This window comes from Orcinus orca, chromosome 2 (assembly GCF_937001465.1).
Source record: "Orcinus orca chromosome 2, mOrcOrc1.1, whole genome shotgun sequence".
NCBI lineage: Eukaryota > Metazoa > Chordata > Mammalia > Artiodactyla > Delphinidae > Orcinus > Orcinus orca.
Window position 1 is genome coordinate 35,771,077 of NC_064560.1, and position 17,863 is coordinate 35,788,939.

The following is a 17,863-nucleotide window of genomic DNA, read 5'->3' on the forward strand; positions in this document are numbered from 1 at the left end:
GAAATTAAAATCAAAAAGACACAGCCACCCCAAAGTTTGGGACGGCTCTGTTTACAAGAACCTCGTTTACGGTACAAGTTCAATATCGCAGAAAGCGAAAAATGGATAAAGAAGTTGTGGTACTTACGGACCATGCAATATCACTCAGCAACGAAATCTATGTCATCAGGCCAATAGCAGCATAATGAGTGGATTCAGGTACGATGATTCTAAGTGAAATAAGTCACACAGAAAAAGAAACATCGTAAGATATCACTACTACACGGAATGTAAACTTGGCTACACAGGAACTGAATTACAAAACAGAACAGGGACTCAAATTTAGAACACCAACTTATGCTTGCTTAAGGGGAAAGGTAAGTTGGGGTGCTGCATAAAATTGAAGATTGAAATGAGCACAGATACCGTTCCATAAGCCAAATATGTAATAGACAAGAGGTACTCCTTGTTCAACGAAGTGGACTCAACACTCCATATTAAACGCCTAAGAATATACCTGACTAGTAAAAATCTTAAAACCTATGGATTTATATGTCTCTGAAAGAGAATCAAGTGTGTGTACAGCGGCATAAACGCAGCAGTGATAGGAATGGTGAGTTTCGGTGAACAAATGCAGACCCTTTGAAATCATATTGCATGGTACCCATTCCATGGGTCTCAACTCTCCAGGTTTAAGGGATTCTTCCTTCAGCTAAAACATGCATGTGGAACCCAGAGTATGATCCACCATGTGATCGGGAAATGTGTTCAAATGTGTCTCAGTTTTCGTCCACTGGTACTAGGGTGCAACATCCCAGACTCTTTACTAACACTCTGCCCACTTGGAGAGTCAGGGCCTTTAACCTCCTGTTTGGCCCAGTTTACAATTTCTGCAGAAGATGAACAGGAATAGGGAGAACCAATGAGACACTAGCTAGAGGTGTCTACACGGGCAAATTTAACTCTCATTTCCCACCAGGAACAGGAATTAACCAAAGTCACAGCGTGCCGTGCCGGAACCACATTAGAGCCTGAAGCAATCCTGCGGTGTTGTGGCCAGCTCACAAGAAAGCGAGTTGAAGAAAGGAGCTCAGGGGCTGTGTAATTCACAAACCTGCAGAGTTATTAATGACAGCTATCGTCCAAAAATATATTGAAGTAAGGCTGCCAAGAGGACATGAATGCAGGGCAGAATTGCAGGGAACCGATTTCAGGAGGTAGACTGGAATTGCATGTAAAGCATAGGAAAAGAGGCAGAACGTCCACAATGATGCACTTGGCCAAAAAGGGCGTATGCGTTTTTTCCTGAATATATTCAGGAAAAAACGCATACGCCCTTTTTGGCCAACCAAGCAAGCTTGCAAAGGAAATCTGCACTACAATGAAGTCTCACTGCCCCCCGGTCAAAAGGGCCATCTGAAAAAAGTGTAAAATCCAGAAAGGCAGGACAGGCCATGGAGAACTGGGAGCCTTGTTATGCTGATGGGCGGGATGTAAATAGCCAACAGCCACTCTGGAGAAGTGTATGGTGTTTCCTGAAACATCTAAAAAACAAAGCAACAGAGCCTAGGGCACTTCCACTTATGGTCCTATAGCTTAGGGAAATTAAAATCAAAAAGACACAGCCACCCCAAAGATTGGGACGGCTCTGTTTACAAGAACCTCTTTTACGGTACAAGTTAAATATCACAGAAAGCAAAAAATGGATAAAGAAGTTGTGGTACTTACGTACAATGCAATATCACTCAGCAATGAAATCTATGCCATCAGGCCCGTCGCACCATAATCAGTGGATTCAGGTACGATGATTCTAAGTGAAATAAGTCACACAGAAAAAGAAACATCATAAGATATCACTAATAAACGGAATGTAAACTTGGCTACACAGGAACTGAATTACAAAACACAACAGGGCCTCAAATGTAGAAAACCAACTTATGCTTGCTTAAGGGGAAAGGTGAGTTTGGGTGCTGCATAAAACCAGAGATTGAAAGTAGCACAGATACCGTTCCATAAGCCAAATATGTAATAGACAAGAGCTACTGCTTGCTCAACGAAGTGGACTCAACACCCCATATTAAACGCCTAAGAATATACCTGACTAGTAAGAATCTTAAAACCTATGGATTTATATATCTCCGAAAGAGAATCAAGCGTGTGTACAGCGGCATAAACGCAGCAATGATAGGATTGGTGAAGTTTGGTGAGCAAATGCAGACCCTTTGAAGTCATATTGCACGGTACCCATTCCATGGCTCTCAACTCTCCAGGTTTAAGGGATTCTTCCTTCAGCTAAAACATGCATGTGGAACCCAGAGTATGATCCACCATGTGATCGGGAAATGTGTTCAAATGTGTCTCAGTTTTTGTCCCCTGGTACTCGGGTGCAACATTCCAGACGCTTTACTAACTCTACCCACTTGGAGAGTCAGTGCCTTTAACCTCCTGTTTGGCCCAGTTTGCAATTTCTGCGGAAAATGAACACTAATAGGGAGAACTAATGAGAGACTAGCTGGAGGTGTTTGGACGGGCAAATTTACTCTCATTTCCCACCAGGAAGAGGAATTAACCAAAGGCTCAGCGTGCCGTGCCAGAACCACACTAGGGCCTGAAGCAATCCTGCGGTGTTGCGGCCAGCTCACAAGAAAGCGAGTTGAAGAAAGGAGCTCAGGGACACTGTCATTCACAAACCTGCAGAGTTATAAATGACAGCTATCGTCCAAAAATATATTGAAGTAAGGCTGCCAAGAGGACTTGAAAGCGGAGCAGAATTGCAGGAAACCGATTTCAGGAGGTAGACTGGAATTGCATGTAAAGCATAGGAAAAGAGGCAGAACGTCCACAATGATGCACTTGGCCAAAAAGGGCGTATGCGTTTTTTCCTGAATATATTCAGGAAAAAACGCATACGCCCTTTTTGGCCAACCAAGCAAGCTTGCAAAGGAAATCTGCACTACAATGAAGTCTCACTGCCCCCCGGTCAAAAGGGCTATCTGAAAAAAGTGTAAAATCCAGAAAGGCAGGACAGGCCATGGAGAACTGGGAGCCTTGTTATGCTGATGGGCGGGATGTAAATTGCTAACAGCCACTCTGGAGAAGTTTTTGGTGTCTCCTGAAACATCCAAAAAACAAAGCAACAGAGCCTAGGGCACTTCCAGTTATGGTCTTATAGCTTAGGGAAATTAAAATCAAAAAGACAGAGCCACCCCAAAGTTTGGGCCGGTCTGTTTACAAGAACCTCTTTACGGTACAAGTTCAATATCGCAGAAAGCAAAAAATGGATAAAGAAGTTGTGGTACTTACGTACAATGCAATATCACTCAGCAATGAAATCTATGTCATCAGGCCCATAGCAGCATAAAGAGTGGATTCAGGTACCTGACTTGTAAGAATCTTAAAACCTATGGATTTATATGTCTCTGAAAGAGAATCAAGCGTGTGCACAGCAGCATAAACACAGCAGTGATAGGATCTGTGAGGTTCGGTGAGCAAATGCAGACCCTTTGAAGTCATATTGCATGGTACCCATTCCATGGGTCTCAACTCTTCAGGTTTAAGGGATTCTTCTTTCAGCTAAAACATGCATGTGGAACCCAGAGTATGATCCACCATGTGATCAGAAAACATGTTCAAATGTGTCTCAGTTTTCGTCCCCTGGTACTCGGGTGCAACATTCCAGACGCTTTACTAACACTCTCCCCACTTGAGAGTCAGTGCCTTTAACCTACTGTTTGGCCAAGGTTGCAATCTCAGCGGAAAAAGAACAGGAATATGGGGAACCAAAGAGAGACTAGCTGGAGGTGTCCGGATGGTTAAATTTAACTCTCATTTCCCACGAGGAAGAGGAATTAACCAAAGGCTCAGCGTGCCATGCCGGAATGACACTAGGGCCTGAAGCAATAGAGCGGTGTTGCGGCCAGCTCACAAGAAAGCAAGTTGAAGAAAGGAGCTCAGGGGCACTGTCATTCACAAACCTGCAGAGTTATAAATGAAAGCTATTGTCCAAAAATATATTGAAGTAAGGCTGCTAAGAGGACTTGAAAGCGGGGCAGAATTGCAGGAAACCAAATAAAGGAGGTAGACTGGAATTGCATTTAAAGCATAGGAAAAGAGGCAGAACGTCACAATGATGCACTTGGCCAAATAGGGCGTATGCGTTTTTTCCTGAATATATTCAGGAAAAAACGCATACGCCCTTTTTGGCCAACCAAGCAAGCTTGCAAAGGAAATCTGCACTACAATGAAGTCTCATTTCCCCAAGGTCAAAAGAGCCATGTGAAAAATGTGTAAAATCCAGAAAGGCAGGACAGGCCATGGAGAACTGGGAGCCTTGTTATGCTGATGGGCGGGATGTAAATTGCCAACAGCCACTCTGGAGAAGTGTATGGTGTTACCTGAAACATCTAAAAAACAAAGCAACAGAGCCTAGGGCACTTCCACTTATGGTCCTTTAGCTTAGGGAAATTAAAGTCAAAAAGACACAGCCAACCCAAAGTTTGGGAGGGCTCTGTTTACAAGAACCTCATTTACAGTACAAGTTCAATATTGCAGAAAGCGAAAAATGGATAAAGAAGTTGTGGTACTTATGTACAATCCAATATCACTCAGCAATGTAATCTATGTCATCAGGCCCGTAGCAGCATATTGAGTGGATTCAGGTATGATGATTCTAAGTGAAATAAGTCACACAGAAAAAGAAACATCATAAGATATCACTAATACACGGAATGTAAACTTGGCTACTCAGGAACTGAATTACAAAACAGAACAGTGTCTCAAATGTAGAAAACCATCTTATGCTTGCTTAAGGGGAAAGGTGAGTTGGGGTGCTGCATAAAACCATAGATTGAAATTAGCACAGATACCGTTCCATAAGCCAAATATGTAATAGACAAGAGCTACTCCTTGCTCAACGAAGTGGACTCAACACCCCATATTAAACGCCTAAGAATATATCTGACTAGTAAGAATCTTAAAACCTATGGATTTATATGTCTCCGATAGAGAATCAAGCGGGTGTACAGCGGCATAAACGCAGCAGTGATAGGATTGGTGAGGTTCGGTGAGCAAATGCAAACCCTTTGAAGTCATATTGCATGGTACCCATTCCATGGGTCTCAACTCTCCAGGTTTAAGGGATTCTTCCTTCAGCTAAAACATGCATGTGGAACCCAGAGTATGATCCACCGTGTGATCGGGAAACGTGTTCAAATGTGTCTCAGTTTTCGTCCCCTGGTACTCGGGTGCAACATTCCAGACGCTTTACTAACACTCTCCCCATTTGGAGAGTCAGTGCCTTTAAGCTCCTATTTGGCCCAATTTGCAATTTCTGCATAGGATGAACAGGAATAGGGAGAACCAATGAGAGACTAGCTGGAGGTGTCTGGATGGGCAAATTTAACTCTCATTTCCCACCAGGAAGAGGAATTAACCAAAGGCTCAACATGTCATGCCGGAACCACACTAGGGCCTGAATCAATCCTGCAGTGTTGCGGCCAGCTCACAAGAAATCGAGTTGAAGAAAGGAGCTCAGGGGCACTGTATTTCACAAACCTGCGGAGTTATAAATTACAGCTATCATCCAAAATTATACTGAAGTAAGGCTGCGAAGAGGACTTGAGTGCGGGGCAGAATTGTTGGAAACCGATTTCAGAAGGTACACGGGAGTCGCTCTTAAAGCATAAGAAAAGAGACAGAACTTGGAAAATAATGCACTTGGCAAAAAAGGGCATATATGTTTTATCCAGAGCTCTCATAACTGAGGGGAGGAGATTCCCAGCAGGCTCCAACTGCCACCTGAGGGCTCACATTGCCAAGGCAATGTGAGCAAGCCAGGCAGGAGTTACCTCACAGCAGAGGTCCCACCTCACAGAAGGGTGAGAAACCCAGCCAACATCAGACTCTCACCAGAGGCCCCACATCACCAAGGGAATGGGAACCAGGCAGGAGTGTCTTCACACCAGTGGGCCCACATCATCGAAAGGTGAGGTACTCAGCACATGTGTCCTCAAACCAGAGGACCCACATCACCAAGGGCCTCGGAGTGAGGCAGGCAGGAGTAGCCTCACAACACTGGGCTCATAGAATAAAAAAGTGAGGAATCCAGCAGTTGGAACCTCCCAGCAGGCGGCCCAGAGCACCGAGGCTATGGGTTCCAGGCCACAGTGAACTCACAGAAGAGGGCCCATGTCATGAAACTGAGCAACCCAGACATTGGGACCTCAGAGCAGGAGGCCCACATCCATATGGGGATGGAAATCTGGTAGGAGTGTCCTCGCACCACTGAGAACGTATCAGAAAATTTTGGGCGACCAGCAGTTAAGGCCTGACGCCAGAGGACCCTCATCACCAAGGGAAGGAGGCTCCCAGCAGGCTCCAACTGCCACCAGAGGGCTGACGTCACCAAGGCGATGTGTGCCAACCAGGCACGAATGACCTCACAGCAGAGGGCCCACCTCAGAGAAGTGTGATGAACCCAGTCAGGATCAGACTCGCACCAGAGGGCCCACATCACCAAATGGATTGGAACCAGGCAGGAGTGTCCTCACATGAGTAGGGCCACATCATCTAAAGGTGAGGAACCCAGAACATGTGGCTTCAAACCATAGGACACCCATCACCAAGGGGCTGGGAGTGAGGCAGGCAGGAGGAGCCTCATAACAGAGGGCCCAAAAATAAGAAAGGTGAGGAATCCAGCAGTTGGAACCTCCCAGCAGGCGGCCCAGAGCACAGAGGCTAGGGGATCCAGGCCGGAGTGAACTAACACCAGACAGCCCACATCATGAAACTGTGAGCAACCCAGATATTGGGACCTCAGAGCAGAAGGCCCACATCCCCATGGTAATGGGAACATGACAGGAGTGTCCTGGCATCACTGGGCTCACATCAGAAAACGTGGGGTGCTCAGAAGTTAGGGCCTGACGCTACAGGGCACTCATCACCGAGAGGAGGAGGCTCCCAGCAGGCTCCAGCTGCCACCAGAGGGCCAACGTCGCCAAGGCGATGTGTGCCAGCCCGGCAGGAGTGACCTCACAGAACAGGGCCCACCTCACAGAAGGGTGAGGAACACAGCCAGGATCAGACTCTCACCAGAGGGCCCACATCACCAAGGGGATGGGAACCAGGCAGGAGTGTCCCCACACCAGTGGGACAACATCATCGAAAGGTGAGGATCCCAGCACATGTGTCCTCAAACCAGAGGAACCACATCACCAAGGGGTTCGGAATGAGGCTGGCAGGACTGGCCTCACAACACAGGGTCCATAGAATATAAAAGTTGAGGAATCCAGCAGTTGGAACCTCCCAGCAAGTGGCCCAGAGCACCGAGGCTATGGGATCCAGGCCGCAGTGAACTCACAGCAGAGGGCCCACATCATGAACCTGTGAGCAGCCCAGCCGTTGGGACCTCAGAACAGAAGGCCCACATCGCCATTGGGATGGGAACCTGGCAGGAGTGGCTTTGCACCACTTAGCACATATCAGAAAATGTTAGGAGCCCAGCAGTTAGGGTCTGACGCCAGAGGGCCTTCATAACTGAGGGGAGGAGACTCCCAGCAGGTTCCAACTGCCACCAGAGGGCCCACGTCTAAAGGTGGCATGCGCCAGCCAGGCAGTAGTGACCTCACAGGAGAGGGTCTATCTCACAGAAGGTTGAGGAACCGAGGCAGGATGAGACTCTCGCCAGAGGGCCCACAACACCAAGGGGATGGGAACCAGTCAGGACTGTCCTCCCACCAGTGGGGCCACATCATCGAAAGGTGAGGAACCCAGCACATGTGGCCTCATATCAGAGGACATACATCACAAAGGGGATGGGAGTGAGGCAGGTAGGAGTAGCCTAAAAACAGAGGGCCCAAAGAATAAAAAAGGTGAGGAATCCAGCATTTGGAACCTCCCAGCAGGCGGCCGAGAGCACAGAAGCTATGGGATGCAGGCAGGAGTGAACTAACACCAGAGAGGCCACATCATGAAACTGTGAGCAACCCAGGCGTTGGGACCTCAGAGCAGAAAGCCCACATCCCCATGGGGATGGGAACCTGACAGGAGTGTCCTGGCATCACTGGGCTCACATCAGAAAACGTGGGGAGCCCAGCAGTTAGGGCCTGATGCTAGAGGGCCCTCATCACTGAGGGCAGGAGGCTCCCAGCAGGTTCCATGTGCCAAGAGAGGGCCCACGTCGCTAAGGTGATGTGTGCAAGTCAGGCAGGATTGACGTCACAGCAGAGGGCCTACCTCACAGAAGAGTGAGGAACCCAGCCAGGATAAGACTGTCACCAGAAGGCCTACATCACCAAGGCGATGGGAACCAGGCAGGAGTGTCCTCACACCAGTGGGGCCACATCATTGAAAGTTGCGGAACCCAGCACATGTGGCCTCAAACCAGAAGACCCATATCACGAAGGGGTTGCGAGTGAGGCAGGCAGGAGGAGCATCACAACAGAGGACCCATAGAATACAAAAGTTGAGGAATCGAGCAGTTGGAACCTCCCAGCAGGCGGCCGAGAGCACAGAAGCTATGGGATGCAGGCAGGAGTGAACTAACAACAGAGCCCACATCATGAAACTGTGAGCAACCCCAGCGTTGGGACATCAGAGCAGAAGGCCCACATCCCAATGGGGATGTGAACATGGCTTGAGTGTCCTCACACCACTGGGCGCACATCACAAAATGTGGGGAGCCCAGCAGTTAGGGCCTGACGCCAGAGGGCCCTCATCACCGAGGGGAGGAAGCTCCCAGCAGGCTCCAAGTGCCACCAGAGGGCTTATGTCCACAAGGCAAGGTGAGCAAGCCAGGCAGGAGTGACCTCACAGCAGACGGCCCACCTCACAGATGGATGAGGAACCCAGCCAGGATCAGACTCTCAACAGAGGGCCCACATCACCAAGGGGATGTGAACCATGCAGGAGTCTCCTAAGACCATTGGTCCCACATCATCGAAAGGTGACGAACCCAGCACATGTGGTCTCAAACCAGAGGACACACATCACGAAGGGCCTGGGAGTGAGGCCGGCAGGAGGATCCTCACAACAGAGGGCCTAAAAAATTAAAAAAGTGAGGAATCCAGCAGTTGGAACCTCCCAGCAGGCGGCCAAGAGCACAGAGGCTATGGGATCCAGGCCTCTGTGAACTAACACCAGAGAGCCCACATCATGAAAATGTGAACAACCCAGCCGTTGGGACCTCAGAGCAGAAGGCCCACATCCCCATGGAGATGGGATCCTAAGAGGAGTGCCAAAGCATCACTGGGCTCACTAAGAAAAGTTGGTGACCCAGCAGTTAGGGCCTGACCCAAGAGGGCCCTCATCACCAGGGGGAGGAGATCCCCAGCACGCTCCACCTGCCACAACAGGGCTGACTTCAACAAGGCAATGTGTGCCAGCCATGCAGGAGTGACCTATCAGCAGAGGGTCTCCCTCACAGAAGGGTGAGGAACACAGCCAGGAACAGACTCTCACCAGGGGGTCCACATAACCACGTGGATGAGAACCAGGCAGGAGTGTCCTCACACTAGTGAGGCCACATCATCGAAACGTGAGGAACCCAGCAAAGGTGGCCACAAACCAGAGGACCCACATCACCAAGGGGTTGAGAGTGAGGTAGGTGTCTGGACGGGCATATTTAACACTCATTTCCCACCAGGAAGAAGAATTAACCAAAGGCTCAGCGTGCCCTGCCAGAAGCAGATTAGGGCCTGAAGGAGTCTTGCGGGTTGGCGGCCAGCTCACAAGAAAGCGAGTTGAAGAAAGGAGCTCAGGGGCCCTGTAATTCACAAACCTGCAGAGTTATAAATGACAGATAACGTCCAAAAATATATTGAAGTAAGGCTGCGAAGAGGACTTGAAAGCGGGGCAGAATTTCAGGAAACCGATTTCAGGAGGTAGACTGGATTTGCATTTAAAGCATAGGAAAAGAGGCAGAACATCGACAATGATGCACTTGGCAAAAAAGGGCGTATGAGTTTGTTCCTGAATATATTCAGGAACAAACACATACGCCCTTTTTGGCAAACCAAGCAAGCTTGCAATGGAAATCCGAAATACTATGAAGTGTCACTTCCCCCCGGTCTAAAGGGCCATCTGAGAAAAGTGTAAAATCCAGAAAGGCAAGACAGGCCATGGGGAAAAAGGAGCCTTGTTATGCTGATGGGCGGGATGTAAATTGCCAACAGCCACTCTGGAGAAGTGTATGGTGTTTCCTGATACATCTGAAAAACAAAGCAACAGAGTCTAGGGCATTTCCACTTATGGTCCTATAGCTTAGGGAAATTAAAGTCAAAAAGACACAGCCACCCCAAAATTTGGGACGGCTCTGTTTACAGGAACCTCTTCTACAGTACAAGTTAAATATCCCAGAGAACAAATAATTGATAAAGAAGTTGCAGTACTTACGTACAACAGAATACCACTCAGCAATGAAATCTGTGTCACCAGGCCTGTACCAGCATAATGAGTGGATTGAGGCACGATGATTCTAAGTGAAATAAGTCACACAGAAAAAGAAACTTCATAAGGTATCACTAATGCACGGAATGTAAACTTGGCTACACATGAACTGAATTACAAAACAGAACAGGGTCTCAAGTTTAGAAAACCAACTTATGCTTGCTTAAGGGGAAAGGTGAGTTGGGGTGCTGCATAAAACCAGAGTTTGACATTAGCACAGATACCGTTCCATAAGCCAAATATGTAATAGACAAGACCTACCCCTTGCTCAACGAAATGGACTCAACAATGAGGTATCACCTCACACCTGTTAGAATGGGCATCATCTGAAAATCTACAAACAACAAATGCTGGAAAGGGTGTGGAGAAAAGGAAGCCTCTTTCACTATTGTTGGGAATATAAATTGATAAAGTCACTATGGAGAACAATATGGAGTTTCTTAAGAAACTAATAATAGAATTACCATATGATACAGCAATCCCAGTACTGGACATATACCCAGACAAAACCATAAATCAAAAAGAGACATTCACCGCAATGTTCGTTGCATCACTATTTACAATATCGAGGAAATGGAAGCAACCTAAATGCCCACAGACAGACGAATGCATAAAGATGTGGTACATATATAAAATGGAATATTACTAAGCCATGAAAGGAATGAAATTGGGTCATTTGTAGAGACGTCGATGGATCTAGAGACTGTCATACAGAGTGAAGTAAGTCAGAAAGAGAAAAACAAATCTTGTATATTCATGCATATATGTGGAACCTAGAAAAACTGTACAGATTAACCGTTTTACAAGGCATAAATAGAGCAACAGATGTAGACAACAATCGTATGGACAACAAGGGGGGAAAGCTCTTGGAAGGGTGGTGGTGGGAGGAGTTGAGAGATTGGGATTGGCATGTAAACATTTATATGTATAAAATAGATAACCAATAAGAACCTGCTGTATAAAAATATAAAATAAAATTCAAAATTAAAAAGAAATAAAATTTAAAAAATAAAACAGAAAAAACAATTATTCCCTTCACATACATGTATTTATATGAATAAATTATTTCCATGCTTATATCTGTAAATACAAAAAAGAGGAAAAAAATCTACCTTCAACCAAAAACGAAAAAGAGAAAAAAAATACAGAACCCACCAGTTACTCAGAGGAAAACCGTATCAGAGCACTTGCTCCAGTTGTAAACATTTCTGAAGTTGGTCAGTGGTGGGGAATCGTCTCCCATTCAGCCAGCAGCCCCCACACAACAAGCGTCCTCATTGCAAAGCTGGGGCACCGTGCCGAGGCATCTGTGAGTAAATGTGAGCTGAGCCCCAGGCCAGTTGCTGCTGAACTGTTCCCACCCTTCCCAGGTAAAACACCTGAATATATACAAGGACTTGAAAGCCTAGAGGAAGGGCCATGGAGCCACACGAGTGACAGCATGCCAGCTGACTTGGTGCCTGCAGGCCAGCCAGGATGGTCCTGGCCCTGGGTGCTCTTCTGGAAGATTTCCATTTCCCTGCCTGAGATACCTGTCCTGTCCCTGCCCCCACTGTTTTTTTCCTTCCTCACCTCTGCCCAGGGAGAAATTCCAGCAGCAGATATGGGTGACACATCCTTTTCGTTAGCAGGTGGCAGCCTGGCAACTGCTGCAGAAGGTCCAGCAGAGCCCCACTCACACTGGGCCACCCACAAAGCCGTGGCCTCTCACTCCCTCCCACCAGCCCAGCCCCGAGACTGCTGACAGGGCAGAGAAAATGGCGTCAGGCACAGCTGCAGGGGCTCTTGCTGCCTGGAGTGGTATTTATATTGATCTCAACACAGGCACACCTGGGGAGGGCTGGCCGGCACGGTTAGGCTGCCCAGGTCAGCCAATCATCACCCCTCAGGGGCTCACAGTTGCAGAAAATGGAACTTGCTTAACCGGCCAGGTCCAAGGAACAGGTGTGGGCTCCTGAGAGTCAGGATAGACAAGGGGCTGCAGCTTTGGCTTGTTTTCTAACCATTTTATCTGGCCCATGAGTGGGAGACAACTTCAAGAAAACCCTCTCCTAATGAGAGGAACCCAGGAGTCAGGGAGAGGAGGGGGTGGGTGGTGGTTGGAGACAGAGGCCTGGTGCCCTGGGTGCAGTGGAAGTCTCTGGAAGACCAGGTGGAGGGAGGCCACACAGAGTGATGCCCAGGGTCACAGACCTGTCGCAGCTGCTGTTTGTTAGTTCAAGTCCTGCTCTGAGGTGCTCTGTGTCACCTCTGAGCGACAGGTGAGCTGGGGGTGCTCTTCAATGAGGGCTATGTGCATGGTTCCTGTGTGCCCAGCCCTGCCACGGTACCTGCAAGGGTAGCTCTGTATCCTGGGAGGGGCCTGACCATGAGAGCCCCGTGGGCTGGGTTGGGGGTGGGGTACCTGCCCAGGAGAGCTCCATATCCTGGGATTGGCCTGACCACGAGAGCCCCATGGGCTGCTGGGGACCTGGTAAAGGATGTCAGGACAGTCAGTGAAGCCACCGAGGATATACCTCCAGTTGCTCCTGGTTCCTACACCCTGCTGGTCATTCTACCAACCACCAGGACATGGTATTCTGTATTAGTCTTCAATGATGCCTTCTTTTGTATTCCATTAGTCCCAGAGTCAGAAGAAATTTTGGCTTGTGAGTGGCAGGACTCAACATACAACTAAAACAATACTTCCGGGCCGTCTTGCCCCAAGGGTTCAAAAATTCCCACACCATCTTTGGGGAAAGCTTAGCTAAAGACCGAAAAGTTCTACCTCTGGAAAAGGAAACCCTCCTTCAATATGCAGATGACATTCTGATCGCCAGCCCTACTAAGGAGGCCTCTGAACTACCAAGCCAATAAAGGATAGAAGTTGTCCAAGAAAAAGCTCAAATATCACAGACTGCGGTGACCTGCCTGGGCTTCATTCTCACACAAGGTCAGAGAAGCCCATCCCAGGAAAGGGAAGAAACCATTTGCAGCCTTACCCCTTTCTAAAACTAGAAGACAGCTTAGGGGTTCCTGGGGAGGCCAGGGTTTGCTGCTTCTGGATCCCTAACTACAGTCTACTAGCTGGGCCTCTATATGAAACACTGAAAGGAAAAGATGATGATCCTTTTGAACAGAATCCAGAAGTGGCCTTTCAAGAATGGAAAGAGCAGTCAATTCAGACCCTTGCCCTGGAACTCCCTAATTGAGCTAAACCCTTTGACCTTTACATTCCTGGTGAAAGGTGAATCGTCATTGGAGAATTAGTGCAAAAACTGGGACCACTTGAAATGGAACAACGCAAGAATGCCATCCAGGTAGGATAAACTACAGTCACCAAGGGTCTTGGCCCACTGCCACATCTGGCCAAGATACTGGCGGTATCTAAAAACCTGGAAATCAGCAGCCCAAAAGGCCACCTCCCTCCTAAGGGAAAAGGACCCCACGTGGTGATCCTAATCACCAACCATGCCCTGAAGTTGCAGGGTTCGCTCCGTGGGCACACCGACCTCGAGTGAGGAGGCCCTCCAACTCCAACATCCAGAGAGATAACCGGGGGCAACAGGGCACCATGACGACTCGTGTGAACATCACTTGACCTGGAGTTTCTCTCATAAAACAACAATAGTGTGTCCCGAAGGAGTAGACTACTGCTTGCAGGACTTACTGCACACGGAGGGGAGCTAATAGTCTTGGCGGGGGAACCGTATATCACACTGTCACCATAGAAAAGCCTACAGACACCGTGATGATGGTGGCCAATAAGACCGGCTGGACTCCTGTTTACTTCAAAAGGCTGTTGACTCAGTGGCCATCATGGTCCTTGATCACCACTGACCCTGGACTGTCTGGGAGTTGAGCGGGCAGGGCTCTGACACCTGGTGCTGTTTTTACGTTAATTCAGGGGCCTAATTGAAGAAAGAGCAGACTACTGGTCAGAGCATCTAGGCTGGCAGAAACGGTCAGCCTAAGGTGGCCGAACAAATGTGGGGTGGGGTTAAATCGGCCCCCACAGCGTCTCTGCACATCTCTTTCCTGGACCCTTAAAGGTCATTAGAATCTATAACACTTCCAATGCTGGTGCTCAGGCGGACAAGCAGGGAGGCAGGGGTCCTGGGGCCAATCAACGTCACCTGGAGGCTGCTGGGGAGAAGTTCTGACCCTCGTCCCCTGGTATGAGGGCTCCCAACTCAGCACTCAGCAGTTACAGAAGAAGGGTCTGCACCCTCAGCACTCCAAGAATGAGGAACGGGACTAAAGGCAGAGGAGGGGTTTGTCCCCAGCAAAGCCCATTAAAAATCCCTGGGAGATAAAAATACAATCTGGGCAATAAAGTCAAGTCTGACCTTTTTTATCCTTTGTGCTTTGTCTAATTTCACGTGCTCCTAGGGTCCCGCATGCAGAGGTTCCACACCCGGCACTTCAGACCAGATTTCCTAGTGCAGAATGGCTGGGTCGACACCTCAGCTCCTGGGGCCCAGTGCAGACTCCGAGATATAGAGCCTGAGCTGCAGCCAACCCGGCCCTTGAGAGCTCCGCCCCCTCCCTCCCACTGACTCTCACAGGATCTCTACACAGCAGCCCAGCCCACAGCCCACGGGGTAGTGCATGCTCTCACCTCTCCATTCTCTGATCAAAATATAAAGTTTCCTTTGCTTGTGAACCAAACTCAGTCTCGATCTGTTGGCCCCAATGACACTGGGCAGGGGGACACTTGTTGGGGTCCACTCTGGAGGATCAGTAACAGAAATTGAGACTATTGTAACTTCAATGAACAGATGTGTGAGCCAAACTGTAGTTAACATAGAACAGTTTGTAAGGCTCGGGTAAAATAAGATGTTTCTAACACTTCCATTTGATATTTCCATCACTTTATTATAAGCAAGTTCAGTGAAAAGGTTTGTCTTATTTGTCAGGTCAATATTAGAGAAATGAAGTGATTTCTTTCCAAGGATGTACATCTAATAATCTTGGTTAAAGCTTCAATCTTGTTTTAAATGCTTTTCCATTGAAAATGATACCTCTCTTTCAGCTCCCCCATTTCTGAGAAGTATAAAATCTTATAATTTATTATTACCAAAGGGGAAAGGTGGGAGGAGGGATAAATTAACAGTTTGGAATTAACACATACACACTGCTATGTATAAAATAGATCATCAACAAGGAACTACTGGATAGCACAGGGAACTACACTCAATATTTTGCAATAACCTATAAGGGGAAATAATCGGAAAAAGAATAGATATTTTTATTGACATCATCTATCAATGACAGTTAAAGTGTAACCTAAGGGAAGCCGGTGGTGAGTGCTTCTGACCCTGAAGACTTCAATCATCTAAAGTTTGGACTCTGCCTACTTCCCAAGGCCCTTAATGAACATATGTGTAGCCGTAGCTTAAAAAATTCCCCAGTTTGGGTTTCGGGGAGACACTGATTTTGAAAAAGCCCTGGTGTTCTCCTTACATGAATGGGACTCTTCCTACTGCTAAAACATGTCTGTCACACCCAGAGGATGGTATACCATCTGATCGGGAAGAGTTTGGAAAAGGCATCTCATCTCCTCATCTCCTGGTGCTCGGGTTCACCCGTCCAGCGTCTTTACTAACAGTCTCCCCACTTGGAGATGTCAGCACTGTCAACATCCTGTTACGTACAGTTTGGAATTTGTCCAGAGGATGAAGCCGAAGGATGAGGAACAATGAGAGACAAGTCCTAGGTGTTCAGACAGGCACATGTCACTCTAATTTCCAATCAGGAAGATGAATTGACCAAAGGCTAGGGTTGCCCATGGAAACAGTATAGGGCTTGAGGAAATCCCACTGCTTTGTGGCCAGTTCCCATAAACACAAGTTGAACAATGGAACTCAGGGGCAGTAAAATTCATGAAACTGCAGAGTTGAAAATATCTATCACTGAAAAATGTCTTGAGGAAAGTCAGAGAAAAGGATTGGTAAGCAAGGGAGAATGGCAGGAAAGGGATTTGAGGAGGTAGAAAGGACTCGCCATTAAGCACAAGAAAAGGGGCTGAACATTGCCAACATTGCAGTTGGCCAAAAAGGCTGTATGCGTTTTCTTCTGTATATATTCAAGAAAAGGGCATACACTTTTTTAGCCAACCAAACAGGTGGGCACTGGAAATCAATACTACAAAAGATATCACTTCGCATCAGTCAGAAGAGCCATCCTCATAAAGTGTAAACACCAGAAATGCAGGACAGGGCAAGGAGAAGAGGGAGCCCTGTGAGGCTTATAGTGGAAATGTATATTGCCAACGGCCATTCTGGAGAAGTGTATCGTGTTTACTAAAGCATCTAAAAAATGAGCTACAGAGCATAGGGCACTTGCACTCATGGGCGTATATCTTGGGAAAAACAAAAATCGAGAGGACACAGGCACCCCAATGTTTACTGCCTCTCTGTTTAAAAGATCCTCGACTAGGATATAACTTAAATGTCTCTGGAGGGAAAAAATGGATAGAGATGTGGTACTTATGTAGAGTGGAATATTACTCAGCCTGGAAATCAATGAAATATGGCCAGTTGTAACAACTCCGGAGGAGTTACGTATGATCGTTCTAAGTGACATAATTCAAAAAGAAAAAGACACATATCATAAGATATCACTTAAAGGTGGAATCCAAAATGGCTACACATGAAATAAATTACAAAACAAAAACATAGTCAAATATGTACAAAACACGCGTAAGGCTGCTAAACGGGAAAGGTGGGGAGGGGTGAGGCATCATCCAGGAGGTTGAAATTAGCAAAGATACCATTCCAAATACCAAACTGATAATCAACAAGGCCTACACGGTAGCTAAAAGAACTGCACTCAGCACACTCAAGTCACCGGAAAAGAATATCTATGACTGGTAAGAATCTGAAAAAGAATTTATTGATGTCTCTCTGTACGTGAATCAAGTGGATGTACAGCAGCAAGAAACAGAGCTTTGAAAATCAGCTGTAACCAATATAGTAATAAATTGAAAAAAATAAACGACAGAGAGACAGAGAAAACCTCTTACAACTTTTCCTCAGGGACGGTGATGCAACATGGATTGAACACATCTAGACCCACAGCAGGATGAGACATAAGGCTGGAAACTGTTCGCGCTAAGAGAAATGTGAGGTTGGGTGAGGAAATGCACACCCCTTAAAGTAATACTACCTGGTACCCATTCAATGGGTCCCAAATCTGCAGGTTCAAGGAATCTTCCTACAGCTAAAACATGCATGGAAAACCCAGAGGACTGTACACCATGTGATCGGGAGATGTGCCTAAAATGCACCTCATTTATCCTCTCCTGGTGCTCCTGTTCATCATTCCAGCCACGTTACTTAGAATCTCCCCACTTAGAGAATCAGCACATTTAAACTTCTGTTTCACACATTTTGCAAATTGTGAGGAGGATGAACGGGAAGAGGGGGAACCAATGAGAGAATAGTTGTAGGGGTTTGGA